Source organism: Lepus europaeus, chromosome 9 (genome assembly GCF_033115175.1).
Source record: "Lepus europaeus isolate LE1 chromosome 9, mLepTim1.pri, whole genome shotgun sequence".
Taxonomy (NCBI): domain Eukaryota; kingdom Metazoa; phylum Chordata; class Mammalia; order Lagomorpha; family Leporidae; genus Lepus; species Lepus europaeus.
This window is the reverse complement of record NC_084835.1, coordinates 71,665,770-71,677,308: the sequence shown is the minus strand read 5'-3', so window position 1 is coordinate 71,677,308 and position 11,539 is coordinate 71,665,770. Positions and strand designations below refer to the sequence as shown.

The following is an 11,539-nucleotide window of genomic DNA, read 5'->3' as shown; positions in this document are numbered from 1 at the left end:
CACTTTTCACTCCTATGATCTCTTAGGAGGCAGACTTTCTTTTTTTTTCTGAAGATGTTTTAAGTGTTTTTTTTTTTTTTTAATTTGACAGGTAGCGTTACAGACAGTGAGAGAGAGAGACAGAAAGGTCTTCCTTTCGTTGGTTCACTCCCCAAATGTCCTTAAGGGAAAGTAAAATCTTCCATGTGCTGTGGCAGGCCGGAGTGACGTGTGCTCTCTGTGTGCCTCACTTGGGTAATCCTCCACCTGCAGTGCCGGCATCCCATATGGGCTCTGATTCTAGTCCCGGTTGCTCCTCTTCCAGTCCAGCTGGCTGGGCCAGGCTGAAGCCAGGAGCCAGGAGCTTCCTCTGGGTCTCCCATCTGGGCCGGGCCCAAGTTCTTAGACCATTTTCTGCTGCTTTTCCCAGGTCTGTAGCAGGGAGCTAGACTGGAAGTGGAGCTATCAGGAAATGAACCGGTGCCCACATGGGATGCCTATATCATAGGCTACAGTTTTACCCGTTATGCCACAATGCTGGCCCCTGCCATAAATTTCTTACCTCACACGCCACACCAAAATAGACAGTAGGCCGGATTTGGTGGTATTTTGCTAACCACTAATGTAGGTGACATAAAGATAAATCAGATGTGATATACATACAGGCACACATAGAAATATATAAAGATAATAAGTATGTGTAATCAACACAAAACAAATAAGCAAATAAATCAGTGTTGTCTTTGTCCTCAAGGAGCTCTATTCTTTTTATTTTTTTTAACCTAGAAACCTCTTATTTAAGGTATATAAACTTCATACATTTGATAGTGTCCTCATTCAGCCTAAACAGCGGTTTGTATAGGGCTCTACTGTACAGCCCAGGGAAGTTCTCCTGGTCCTTAGAAGCCTCCCGAGAGCTGCAGGCTTGTGGAGCCTTTCTGAAACGTGTAGATACGAGTTTCACTCTGATGCTTTTTTCTCCAGCTCATGGAAAACACCTGTTTGCCTCCCTTTCTCTCCGTTCACTTTGAGCTGACAATTTCCTGTTGGTGCCGAAGGAATTCAGTGGATATGTGTGTTTGCTGATTATTTTCCAATAATTTTTTGAAAAACATTTTATTTATTTATTTGAGAGCTAGAGTTACAGACAGTGAGAGGGAGAGACAGAGAAAGCGAGGTCTTCTGTCCATTGGTCCACTCTCCCAATGGCCGCATCGGCTGGAGCTGCACACATCCGAAGCCAGGAGCCAGGAGCTTCTTCCCAGTCTCACATGCGCATACAGGCCCCCAGGACTTTGGTCATCTTCCACTGCTTTCCAAGGTCATAGCAGAGAGCTGGAATGGAAGTGGGGCAGCTGGGAGGAGAACCGGTGCCCAGATGGGATGCTGGCACCACAGGCAGAGGATTATCCTACTATGCCATGGCACCAGCCCCACCCAATTCTTTTTTGTTGTTTTTCTTGTGCCTGTGTCTGAGTGAGTCCTGGGCCCTCAGACTATTCCTAGAGAAAGGAAGTGTTGGGTCTTCAGAGGATGTGTGTGACTTCAGGTAGGGAGAAGAGACCCGACTGTTGGTGGCTGCGATGTTCGTCACACTCACTGGCTGGGGAACATTCTAGAGGATGGTACAGCATGTCCTTTATTATTTTGACAGGTAGAGTTAGACAGAGAGAGAGAGACAAGAGAAAGGTCTTCCTTCCATTGTTTCATACCCCAAATGGCTGCTACAGCCGGTGCTGCGCTGATGCGAAGCCATGAGCCAGGCGCTTCCTCCTGGTCTCACATGTGGGTAAAGTGCCCAAACACCTGGGCCATCCTCCACTGCCTTCCTGGGCCACAGCAGAGAGCTGGACTGGAAGAGGAACAGCCGGGATAGAATCCGGCGCCTCAACTGGGACTAGAACCCAGGGTGCCAGCGTAGCAGGTGGAGGATTAGCCTAGGGAGCCACAGCGCCAGCCAAGGTACAGCACTTCTTATACAATTATGCAAGAGACGCACCCTGGTGAGGCCATTACAGATACCATACTTAATGCTCAGATAATGAAGTAATCTGAACAAATGATAGTCACCAAATGGGAGACATGGTCTTTTCATTTGGATATGTTTGATCCCCAATACTATTTATGAGATTCTCCAGCTGCTTCAAAAAGAACTACCTTATAAACATACGGGGGAGTTCTTTGAGTGTGAGAGAGAGAGCGAGGATAGTGCAAGCCAACCCTCCTCACATGAAGACAACAGTGCCCGGGCTGCATCTGTGCTCATGCTGCTTGGCATTCACTGTGGAGCTGGAAGCACTGGAATATTTTCCATGGTGAGGAAAATCTGTTTCACACGGTTTTTCCTAATTTCTGAGGTTCATTGTTTTGATCTGAGATCCAAGTTAATTGGAGTCTGGGGACTCTTCTCCCCGGGGCCGTTCCTGGTGAAGGTCTCAGCCCCAGAGCTGATGACAAATTACAGCTCTTCTAGGCAGAGCTCAGCTGAAATACACGCCAGCCTCCCTCCTTCGAGTGTTCAGAACCGTTGACACGGCGAGCATCTGCAGAAATGCGTGGTCCTCCATCTGCATGGGGCCAGCTGCTCTCACTCCCCTTCACAGAGGGGCCACATGCTGCACCATGAGAAGCCGTGTGTGACTGTGGGAGGTCCTGTGTCAGCACGGAATCCCCCGGGAGAGGGGCTGCACACAAGCAGCTCACCAGACCAATGCCAGACGGGAAGGAACACATCCCGCCCCTTGCCTGGTAACGCTCGTTCTGTAGAGAATTCACACAGCCGATGCTGATTCTCGCACATGTCAGACTTCGGTGGCTGTGCCTGTCACAGGAGAAAGCGCCTGTGTTAGGCTCAGCCTGCTCAGAGTCCACGTGGAGGGGAAGTCTGCCTGGAATCGGTATTTCTGTTTGGGGTCTGTGTGAAAGATCCAGACGCAAGGTGTGCAGACATATGATCCCATTCTGTCAGCTCTCTCCTCCCGCTTCACTTTCCCGGGCTGTACAGAAGCTCCTTGGCTTTATGCACTCCCATTTGTCTACTTTTGCCTTTATTGCTGGGACTTGGGGAGTCTGATCCAAAAAGCCACTGCCTGTGCCGATGTCTTGGAGTCCTTGCCCTGTGTTTTCCTCCAGTGATTTTACAGTTTCTCGACTTATGTTTAAATCCCTGATCCATTTTGAGCTGTTTTTTGTCGAGGGTATAAGGCAGGGGTTGTGGTGTGATCGGTACTCTTGTCTGACCAAACCCGGTAGAACACGGGGCACCATCATGTGCCCAAACTCAGTCAGCAGGTAGGACAACCCGTTGAACTTATCCTGTGGCTTGTGGTGGTTTGCTTCCTGAGCTATGGCCGTTTGCTGACTTTGTCGATGTCTGCACTGTCTGTGCCCTCACAGCCCAACCTCGAGCACGCTAACAAGAGGGGCCCGGAGCCCGGAAGGTCGTCAGGACCTGGGAGACTGCAGTGCAGCCTACAGGCTAACGCACACAGCATCGCACTCTTCCCTCCCACAGCTCAGCCTTCTTGTTTACAAAGCAAGTAACAGAAACATGTGCAGAGCTGACCCCAAAAAGGCTTAGTCAGCTGAAATCATTTAATGGCGCAATAGGCTTTATTGTATGAAGTGATGCAGAGTTCTTTGCTGTGATGTTTGCATTTCTTTTTTTTTTTTTTTTTTTTTATTCTTGACAGGCAGAGTGGACAGTGAGAGAGAGACAGAGAGAAAGGTCTTCCTTTTGCCGTTGGTTCACCCTCCAATGGCCGCCGCGGTAGCGTGCTGCGGCCGGCGCACCGCGCTGATCCGATGGCAGAAGCCAGGTGCTTCTCCTGGTCTCCCATGGGGTGCAGGGCCCAAGGACTTGGGCCATCCTCCACTGCACTCCCTGGCCACAGCAGAGAGCTGGCCTGGAAGAGGGGCAACCGGGACAGGATCGGTGCCCCGACCGGGACTAGAACCCGGTGTGCCGGCGCCGCAAGGCGGAGGATTAGCCTAGTGAGCCGCGGCGCCGGCCTGATGTTTGCATTTCTACTCAAAGAACACTGTCAGGGTCTGGTTTCAGTCCCCACAGAGTTAATGTGTATTTATAAGATACAAAGTAAAAGTTTGATGTCCTTAAGTTAAAGTGGGAGTGAGCTAGACACATTTGAATGTTTCTTTGCTCCAGCTTTTAGTGTTTGAACATTAGTTGGCTGTGTCTAAACTTGACAGTTGCATTCTCTGAGTTGTAAGCCCACAGCCTTATGACGGACAGGTGGCGTCTGGAGAGGGGAGGATTACAGAACAGGGCAGTTAAAGGTGCTGACGGCCACTGTCAAGGGGCACCGCAGGGGCTGGTGCTGGGCAGTGCTGCACACTGGCCTCTGATCTGCTTAGGCCCTGTCCCGGGTCACTGCTGCCCTCGTGAGCGCTCAGCAAGTGTGCTATGATAGTGAGTGGACCACGCAGGCTGCACACGCACTCGTTGCTGGCACTCCCTGAACTGATGTGAGTGTGGTGTGCAGCAAATTTGTGCTCATGGTCGCTGACCGGCAAGGTCAGCCAGTCCCGCCGCATTTGTAGTTCACTGGACTGACGGCTCAAATCCAAGCAGTGGTTTTTCTTCTGAACTGATCTTTTGTCCAAAACGCACACAGTACTGTGAATACAGACGGCCAGCTGAACAGCCAGTGTAAGACCGAGGGGGGCGTGGCTTTGCGTTACCGGTCTCTGGCTGCAGTAACAGACTGGACTTCAGGGAGTTTTGACCCGTGCTGAGCAGAGCCCCTCTGTTCGGGAGGCTGAGCATCTGGAAACTTCTGCCTGGCAGCACTGTCTCTCCAGGCTGGGGTGGGGCGGCCACCTTTCTGTGAGCTGACTTGCCAGGGAAAGGCCTGGCTCTCGCCAGAAGTTCATTGCATGCAGGTGCCTGTTCAAGTGTGGGCGGCTGCACTCCTGGAGCTGCTCAACCTGCAGAGAGCAGAGGTGCAGCGGCGTGTGGAGCAGGGCCAGGGGCCGCGGAGACAACTGGGCAGAGCTCCAGGTCTGTGTCTGAGACACAGGACAGGCGTGTCATCAGTCACTGTAGATGTCAGATTCTCTGTTAAATCCCAGAGCTTTCCTCGGTCAGTAATTCAGAACACTGATGGTTGGCAGTTCTGTGCGTCTAGCAATTTCTGTCACCCTGTGTATAACATAAGGACAATTACCCAACAAGAGGAAAGCAAACAGTAGGATATTTCATTAGGATGTAACCAAGTAATTGATTTATAATTTATAAAGCCAAATTGAAAGAACTGATTAGAATTTCCTTCATTTGTGCTCCAATGCACAAAAGTTCTTAGCTAGGGCCCACGGCTAACATAAACAGTGTGTAGCAGTTTAAGCCTGTATTTCTAGAAATGGGTGTTCGTATTTACAGGATTCTCCAACTTAGAAAGAAGAAAGAAAGAAAGAAGAAAATCGGAAGAACTCAGCTCAGCAGAGGCCGGTTAGTGCTGGCGTGGGTCGTGTGTCCAGTATTCTGTATTTACCAAGTCAGGTGATTGTTCAAGAGACACGGGAAAGTGCTCTCCCTGAGATGCGGGCAAAGGCTATGTGAGAACCCGGAGCTGGGGGGAAGGTTCTCGAACGCTGGCCCCCAGACTGACACGAGTCTGTCACGCGTGGTGGTGGCACTTGTGGTCTCCCTTGTGCCTGCAGCGGCATGGTGGGTGGGAACGCCTCTTCGGCCACGGACTTCCTCCTGGCCGGGCTCTTCCCTGGGTCCCGGCACTCCCTGCTCCTCAATGCCGCCGTGGTCCTCGTCTACGTCCTGGCCTTCCTGGGAAACGCTCTTCTGATCGTCCTGATCCTGGGGGACGCCCGGCTGCACACGCCCATGTATGTCCTGCTCAGCCAGCTCTCCCTCATCGACCTGACACTGACCTCCACCATCGTCCCCAAGATGGCCACCAACTTCTTCACAGGGGAGAGGGCATCTCCTGGGTTGGCTGCGGGACACAGAGCTTCTTCTTCCTGTTGCTGGGGATGTCTGAGTGCCTCATCCTGACCCTCATGGCGTATGACCGCTACGTGGCTGTGTGCAACCCACTGCGCTACCCCGCCATCATGAGCCCCAGGTTCTGCCTGCACATGGTGGCTGGGTGTTGGGTTGGAGGCTCGGCCAGCTCCTTGGTTCACACAGTTTACCCTCTGCACTTCCCCATCTGTGGGTCCCGGGAGATCCAGCCCTTCTTCTGCGAGGTCCCTGTCCTCATCAAGCTGTCCTGCGAGGACACGTCCGTGTATCAGTCCGTGGTGGTGGTGACCAGCGTGGTGCTGCTGGTCGTCCCCTTCGGTCTCATCACAGCCTCCTACACGCTCATCTTCCTCGCTGTGCTCCGCATGAGCTCCGTCAAGGGCAGGCGGAAGGTCCTGGCCACCTGCTCCTCCCACCTCACGGTGGTGAGTCTCTTCTTCCGCCCGCCCGAACATCTTCATTTACATGAGCTTCACCTCTTCCCACAGCCCAGAGCAGGACCAGGCGCTGTCTGTGTTCAGCAACGTGCTCACCCCGATGCTGAACCCCCTCATCTACAGCCTGAGGAACAAGGAGGTGCTGGCTGCACTCCGGAAGCTGGCGGGGAGGTGTGGGGCTTCCTAGGGAGTGGAGACAGCGACAGGCTGTGGGGGTGAGCAGAGCAGAGGCTGGGCTGGGGGAGCGGGCTGTGCTCGCGGCTTCAGGAGACCATGATGAGAGTTCTTTCTGAATGAAGTTTTGGCTGTGAGTCCCAGACCTCTGCAGGAGGCTGCTTTGCTTTTGTTGTAAATATCCCTGGAGCCTTATCAAGTCAGGAACCTATTACAATTCTTTCATGTTTTCATTAAATCGGCTCTGAAATCTCTAAAGTTCCTGCAAATACATTAGGAACCCATGCTGGGGTCACAAAATGGGTTCACCTTTGCCAAGTGTGTCTGGTATTTAGCAGAGCAAATCATTTTAATTCCAAAGTCCAATCTGCACCCTGATGGCATCTCCTGTAGTGCAAGATGCTCATGAAAGGGGCTTATTGAGCCCCAGGTGTGGGGTGCACCTACCGGGGTTCACGTTCGAGGCGTGAGCGCGCACTCTCAGGGCAGCGTCATGTGAGTATGCCTTTGCCTCACACGATGAGCTGCCATGATCTCCACAGCTAAACATGCACATTCCAGGCTCCAGCTTCCCTGCCTTGCAGGGGAAGGGTCGGACTCTGGGTCAGTGCACTGCACACCCCGGGGCCACTGTGTCCCTGGACAGCCATGTGCGCTTCTGTCCCTGTTCACTCTCTTCCCGTGAGGCCCTCCCTGACACCTCAGAGGGTCTCTTCCCAGACTGGCACCCCTCCCCGAGCAATCTGTCCACACGCAGCCGCACAGTTCTGTGCGTGAACCTTTCTTGGGGCAGCTGCCTGCTAGCTCGTGGGAAGTGTGGCAGTTGGAGCAATCTAGGAGCACCTCAGAGTAGAGATGTGCGGCCTGGACACGCTCGCCACCGCCCTGCCGGCTGCTCACTCCGTGAATCTGAGTCTGCTTCCAACAGTGGGTTCTGGCCCTGAGTGTTGTGTAGGGACGGAGAACAAAGTGTGCAACTGGGACTCTAGACTGGACAACAGCTTTAGTCTCCACCTCTGATGTTGGCCTTGGGGGTTGCTTATGCTAAGAGCAAGCTGCTTGTGAGTCTGTTTGCTCCTGATATTGCAGTTGGCTGTTTGCACACTCCCCACATGCTGGTCCCTCCAAGCTCCTAGTTCACCTGCATTTAGTCATTGCTGCCACCAGCCTCTGTGACTTCGGGACACAAGCTTCGTGTCCAGCTCTCTCACCTCAGTGCTGACCGTGAGCTTCTTAGTGATCCTGGGGTCTCCATCATGGATACGGTGACTGGATGGCCTTGGGATGATGTGTCCCTGGGGAGTGACGTGTCCTTGGGGAATGATGTGTCCTTGGGAATGAGGTGTCCCTGGGGAGTGACGTGTCCCTGGGGAGTGACGTGTCCTCTGGGGAGTGACCTTGCAGCCCCCGTTTCGCTGTCTGCCTCCTCAGTGTCCCTCCTCTGTGCCCCGTCAGCCTCCTGGGACACTCATTCTTCTCAGCCTCGAGTGCCAGGTTCACCCCTCTTTCCATGCATCCTCATGCAATGATCTTCTGGTGAGAGCCAGGCCTTTCCCTGGCAAGTCCGCTCACCGAATAGCGGCCGCCATACCCCAGCCGGGAGAGACAGTGCTGCGAGGCACCCAGCAGTGACTTTGACATTGGATCCTTGAGTGGTTCTTCTGTCTTTGCTTCTGAGGAAGTGTTCGGTGTTACAAGAACTCTTCCAAAAATTCATGGAAAGTGCAACAAAAACATCCATTTCTTTTAATACAAAACAGCTTTGAGATCTATGCATGGTTTTTCCACAATTCATAACTTTTTGAAGACCTCTTATATGCATGAAGTTCCAGTCTTTTTTCAAAAAAACATTTATTTATTTGTTTGAAAGGCAAAGAGAGTGAAAGAGACAGGGAGGGAGAGAGGGAGGCAGGGAGGGGGAGAGGGAGAGAGAGAGAGAGAAAGAGACAGGGGTGGAGAGAGAGAGAGAGAGTGAGAGAGAGAGAGAAGAGAGAGAGAAAGAGACCAGAGGCGGGGGTGGAGAGAGAGAGAGAGAGAAAGAGAGAGAGAGAGAGAGAGAGAGAGAGAGAGAGAGAGAGAGAATCTCTTCCATTTGCTGGTTCATTCCCCAGAGGGCAGCAGTGTGCAGGGCTGGGCCAGGCCAAATCAGGAGCCAGGAGCTTCTTCCGGGTCTCCCACATGGCTGCAGGGGCCCAATCACTTGGGCCATCCTTTGCTGCTTTCACAGGTGGATTAGCAGGGAGCTGGACCAAAAGTGGAGATTCCAGGGCTCCAGCCATGCAGGATGCTGGCTTTGCAGGGTGGCTTTGCCCGCTATGCCACTGCACTGGCCCTGCCAAGTAGCGTCTTAGGAATTCTGATTTTAACACTGGGCCAGCTGCCCACTACTCTGCCTTGTGCCCCGTGAGAGATGCAGCTTTCTCTGTAAGCCCCTCAGAGCCCCTCCAGCCTCCACGTTTGCCAATTAGCCATTCAACAACAGCCCTCGGTCCCTTGCCATCCCTCTGTGGGGTGTGGGTACAGGTGGCAGCAGCAGCCAACCCTCTGCTCACGGTCGCCCCAGGTTATTCCTGGTTTGGGTCCTGCGTGGAGTCTCCCTAGAGCGTGGCGCGTGGGGGCCTTAGAAGGCAGAGCAGCAGCAACAGCCTACACTCTCTCGAGCCGGCCATGCAGGTGCAAAGACAAAGCGAGGTCTGGCTTGTCCTTGCTTCTCTCTGGATACCCCAAATCCAGCCCTCTTGACTGCTGACCTACCACTAGCAGTGGCCCTGGGCTTCCAGATGCTGAATGGACCCGTGGGATGGACCAAACAGGCCTGGGGACCACTTTTCTAACCTCTCAAGCACCGTGTGCTGCAGGCCTGCCGTTGTCCACATGTGTGGTCCATAGGGGTCTGAACCTCCTGACCTTCTTCTGCTGATGGTCACAGGGGCCCTCTCTCGACTGTCTGGCGACTGGGAACTGCGATCGTGGGGTTCCGATACGCCCAAATCGAGGACCTGGGGGGATTTCTCTGTCGTGAGGGCCAGCTTCCACCTGTCCCCAGAGGCTGCTGCTAACCCCCAACTACTCTGCCTACTTTTCGGGCTTCGTTTGGCCTGCCTTGGTGAAAGGGTGGGTTCCATCATACGTGTTATTTCTGTTTTCTCTGCATTCTCAGGGAAGTCTGGTCAGCGGACGTGTTCCTTTCTGTGGCTGATGCTGCTCCTAGCGTGGGTCTGTCAGTCTCTCTCACGTGGCGTTCACTCTGTGTGCATTTTCTCTGCTACCAAGCAACGATGCTGCCATAAGTGTGCTTAGAGGTGATGTCTTAAACATTTTATTTATTTATTTATTTATTTATTTATTTATTTATTTTGACAGGCAGAGTGGACAGTGAGAGAGAGAGAGACACATGAGAAAGGTCTTCCTTTTCCATTTGTTCACTCACTCCTGGCCTCTATCCCTGTCTCTCCCTCTCTCTCTGTAACTCTTTCAAATAAGTATTTTTAAAAATTTTAAAAAATGGAATGTGGTAAAGCATGTGCCCCATCTCCTGGGGAGGAGACATAGACTCCTCCTGCCTCTGATAGGGACCCCAGGGCCCTGGGAAGGAAAGGAAGACCCCGCCTGACTTGGCCATCCAGGAACTCTGAGGGACGGAGGGTGGGACACAGGTTCGACGTCACCTCCAGATGTGGTTCCAGCTGCTGAACAGTGCGCCTGCTCTGGACCTGTTTGAACACACTCCCCACTTCCACATGTAGCGTGAGCTCCGTGATTGGTTCCTGGTCAAGCCAATCATACTTAGGCTCTGCTGGCTCCCTGATTGGTTTATATATACTACCTCATTATCTTGCTACTTGACCAATCAGGTGAACTTGAACCTTTGGAATTGTGTAAAAATCCCAGCCAGGCAGTTTTTATTTTTTATTTTTTAAGATTTATTTATTTTAAAGTCAGAGTTACAGGGAGGGAGAGAAGGAAAGGGGAAGGAGGACAGGGGGAGAGGGAGAGAGGGGGAGAGGGGGAGAGGGGGAGAGGGAGAGAAGGGGAGAGGGGGAGAGGGGGAAAAAGAGAGGGAGAGAAAGAGAGAGAGAGAGAGAACTTCCTTCAGCTGGTTTACTCCTCAGTTGGCAGAATGGCGGGGGCTGAGCCAGGCTGAAGCCAGAGCCAGGAGCTTCATCTGGGTCTCCCATGTGGTGGCAGGGGCCAAAGCCCCCAGGCCATCTTCTGCTGCTCTCCCCAGGCACATTGGCAGGGAGCTGGACAAGAAGTGGAGCAGCTGGGACTCAAACCAGCTCCCAGGTGGAATGCCAGTGACATAGGCGGTACCTTCCCCAGGCACTTGGGGAGCAGCCCTGTGGCTACGGGGAGGGGGGGCTTTCTCTGCCTCCTTCTTAAACCTTCGCTTTGCTCACTCCCTCCTTGTCCCAGTGCCTCACTCTTCCCAGACAAGGATCCGGCAGACAGCAGGAGCTGTGGCACCAAAGACTGCCGCACCCCTCAGAGAATCTGGCAGAGAAGAACAGTTGTAGCCCAGGAGACCACGATGCTCAGGGAGCAAAGGGGAGAGAAGCTGTGACCCGGTGGAAGAGGAGAGGCAGTGGTCCACAGAGCGGTAACATCAGAACTGTAACAGCAAGAGCTGCGACACAGACGCGGTGTCACTTCCGAGGGATTCGGTAAAAGGAAGCAGCCGGCACCCCTCGTGGGGAAGAGACACAGACCTGAGTGGCTGGAGCGGCAGATGCGGCCACTGCTCTCTCACGCCTCCCACATGCCAACCCCAGAACTCCTGCGACAACAGGACCCGACACGTAGCGTCCACTTGGCCAAGTGTTTGTTGACTGAGACTTGTATGTCCAAAGTGACTCTCTAGGTTCTGGGGCTGGGGAAATTAACAGAGTTCCGTTTTCACGAAATCTAGACTGTCCAGTCTTCCCCAGAAACGAGGGAAACTATTCCCACA

The 11,539-nt window shown here is 53.0% G+C and overlaps 1 pseudogene; it reads left to right on the top strand.

Annotated features, from left to right (window-relative positions):
• The first annotated feature begins 5,662 nt into the window (after positions 1 to 5,662).
• Positions 5,663 to 6,601, top strand: LOC133766323 (olfactory receptor 2L3-like; annotated as a pseudogene).
• The last annotated feature ends 4,938 nt before the right edge of the window (positions 6,602 to 11,539 follow it).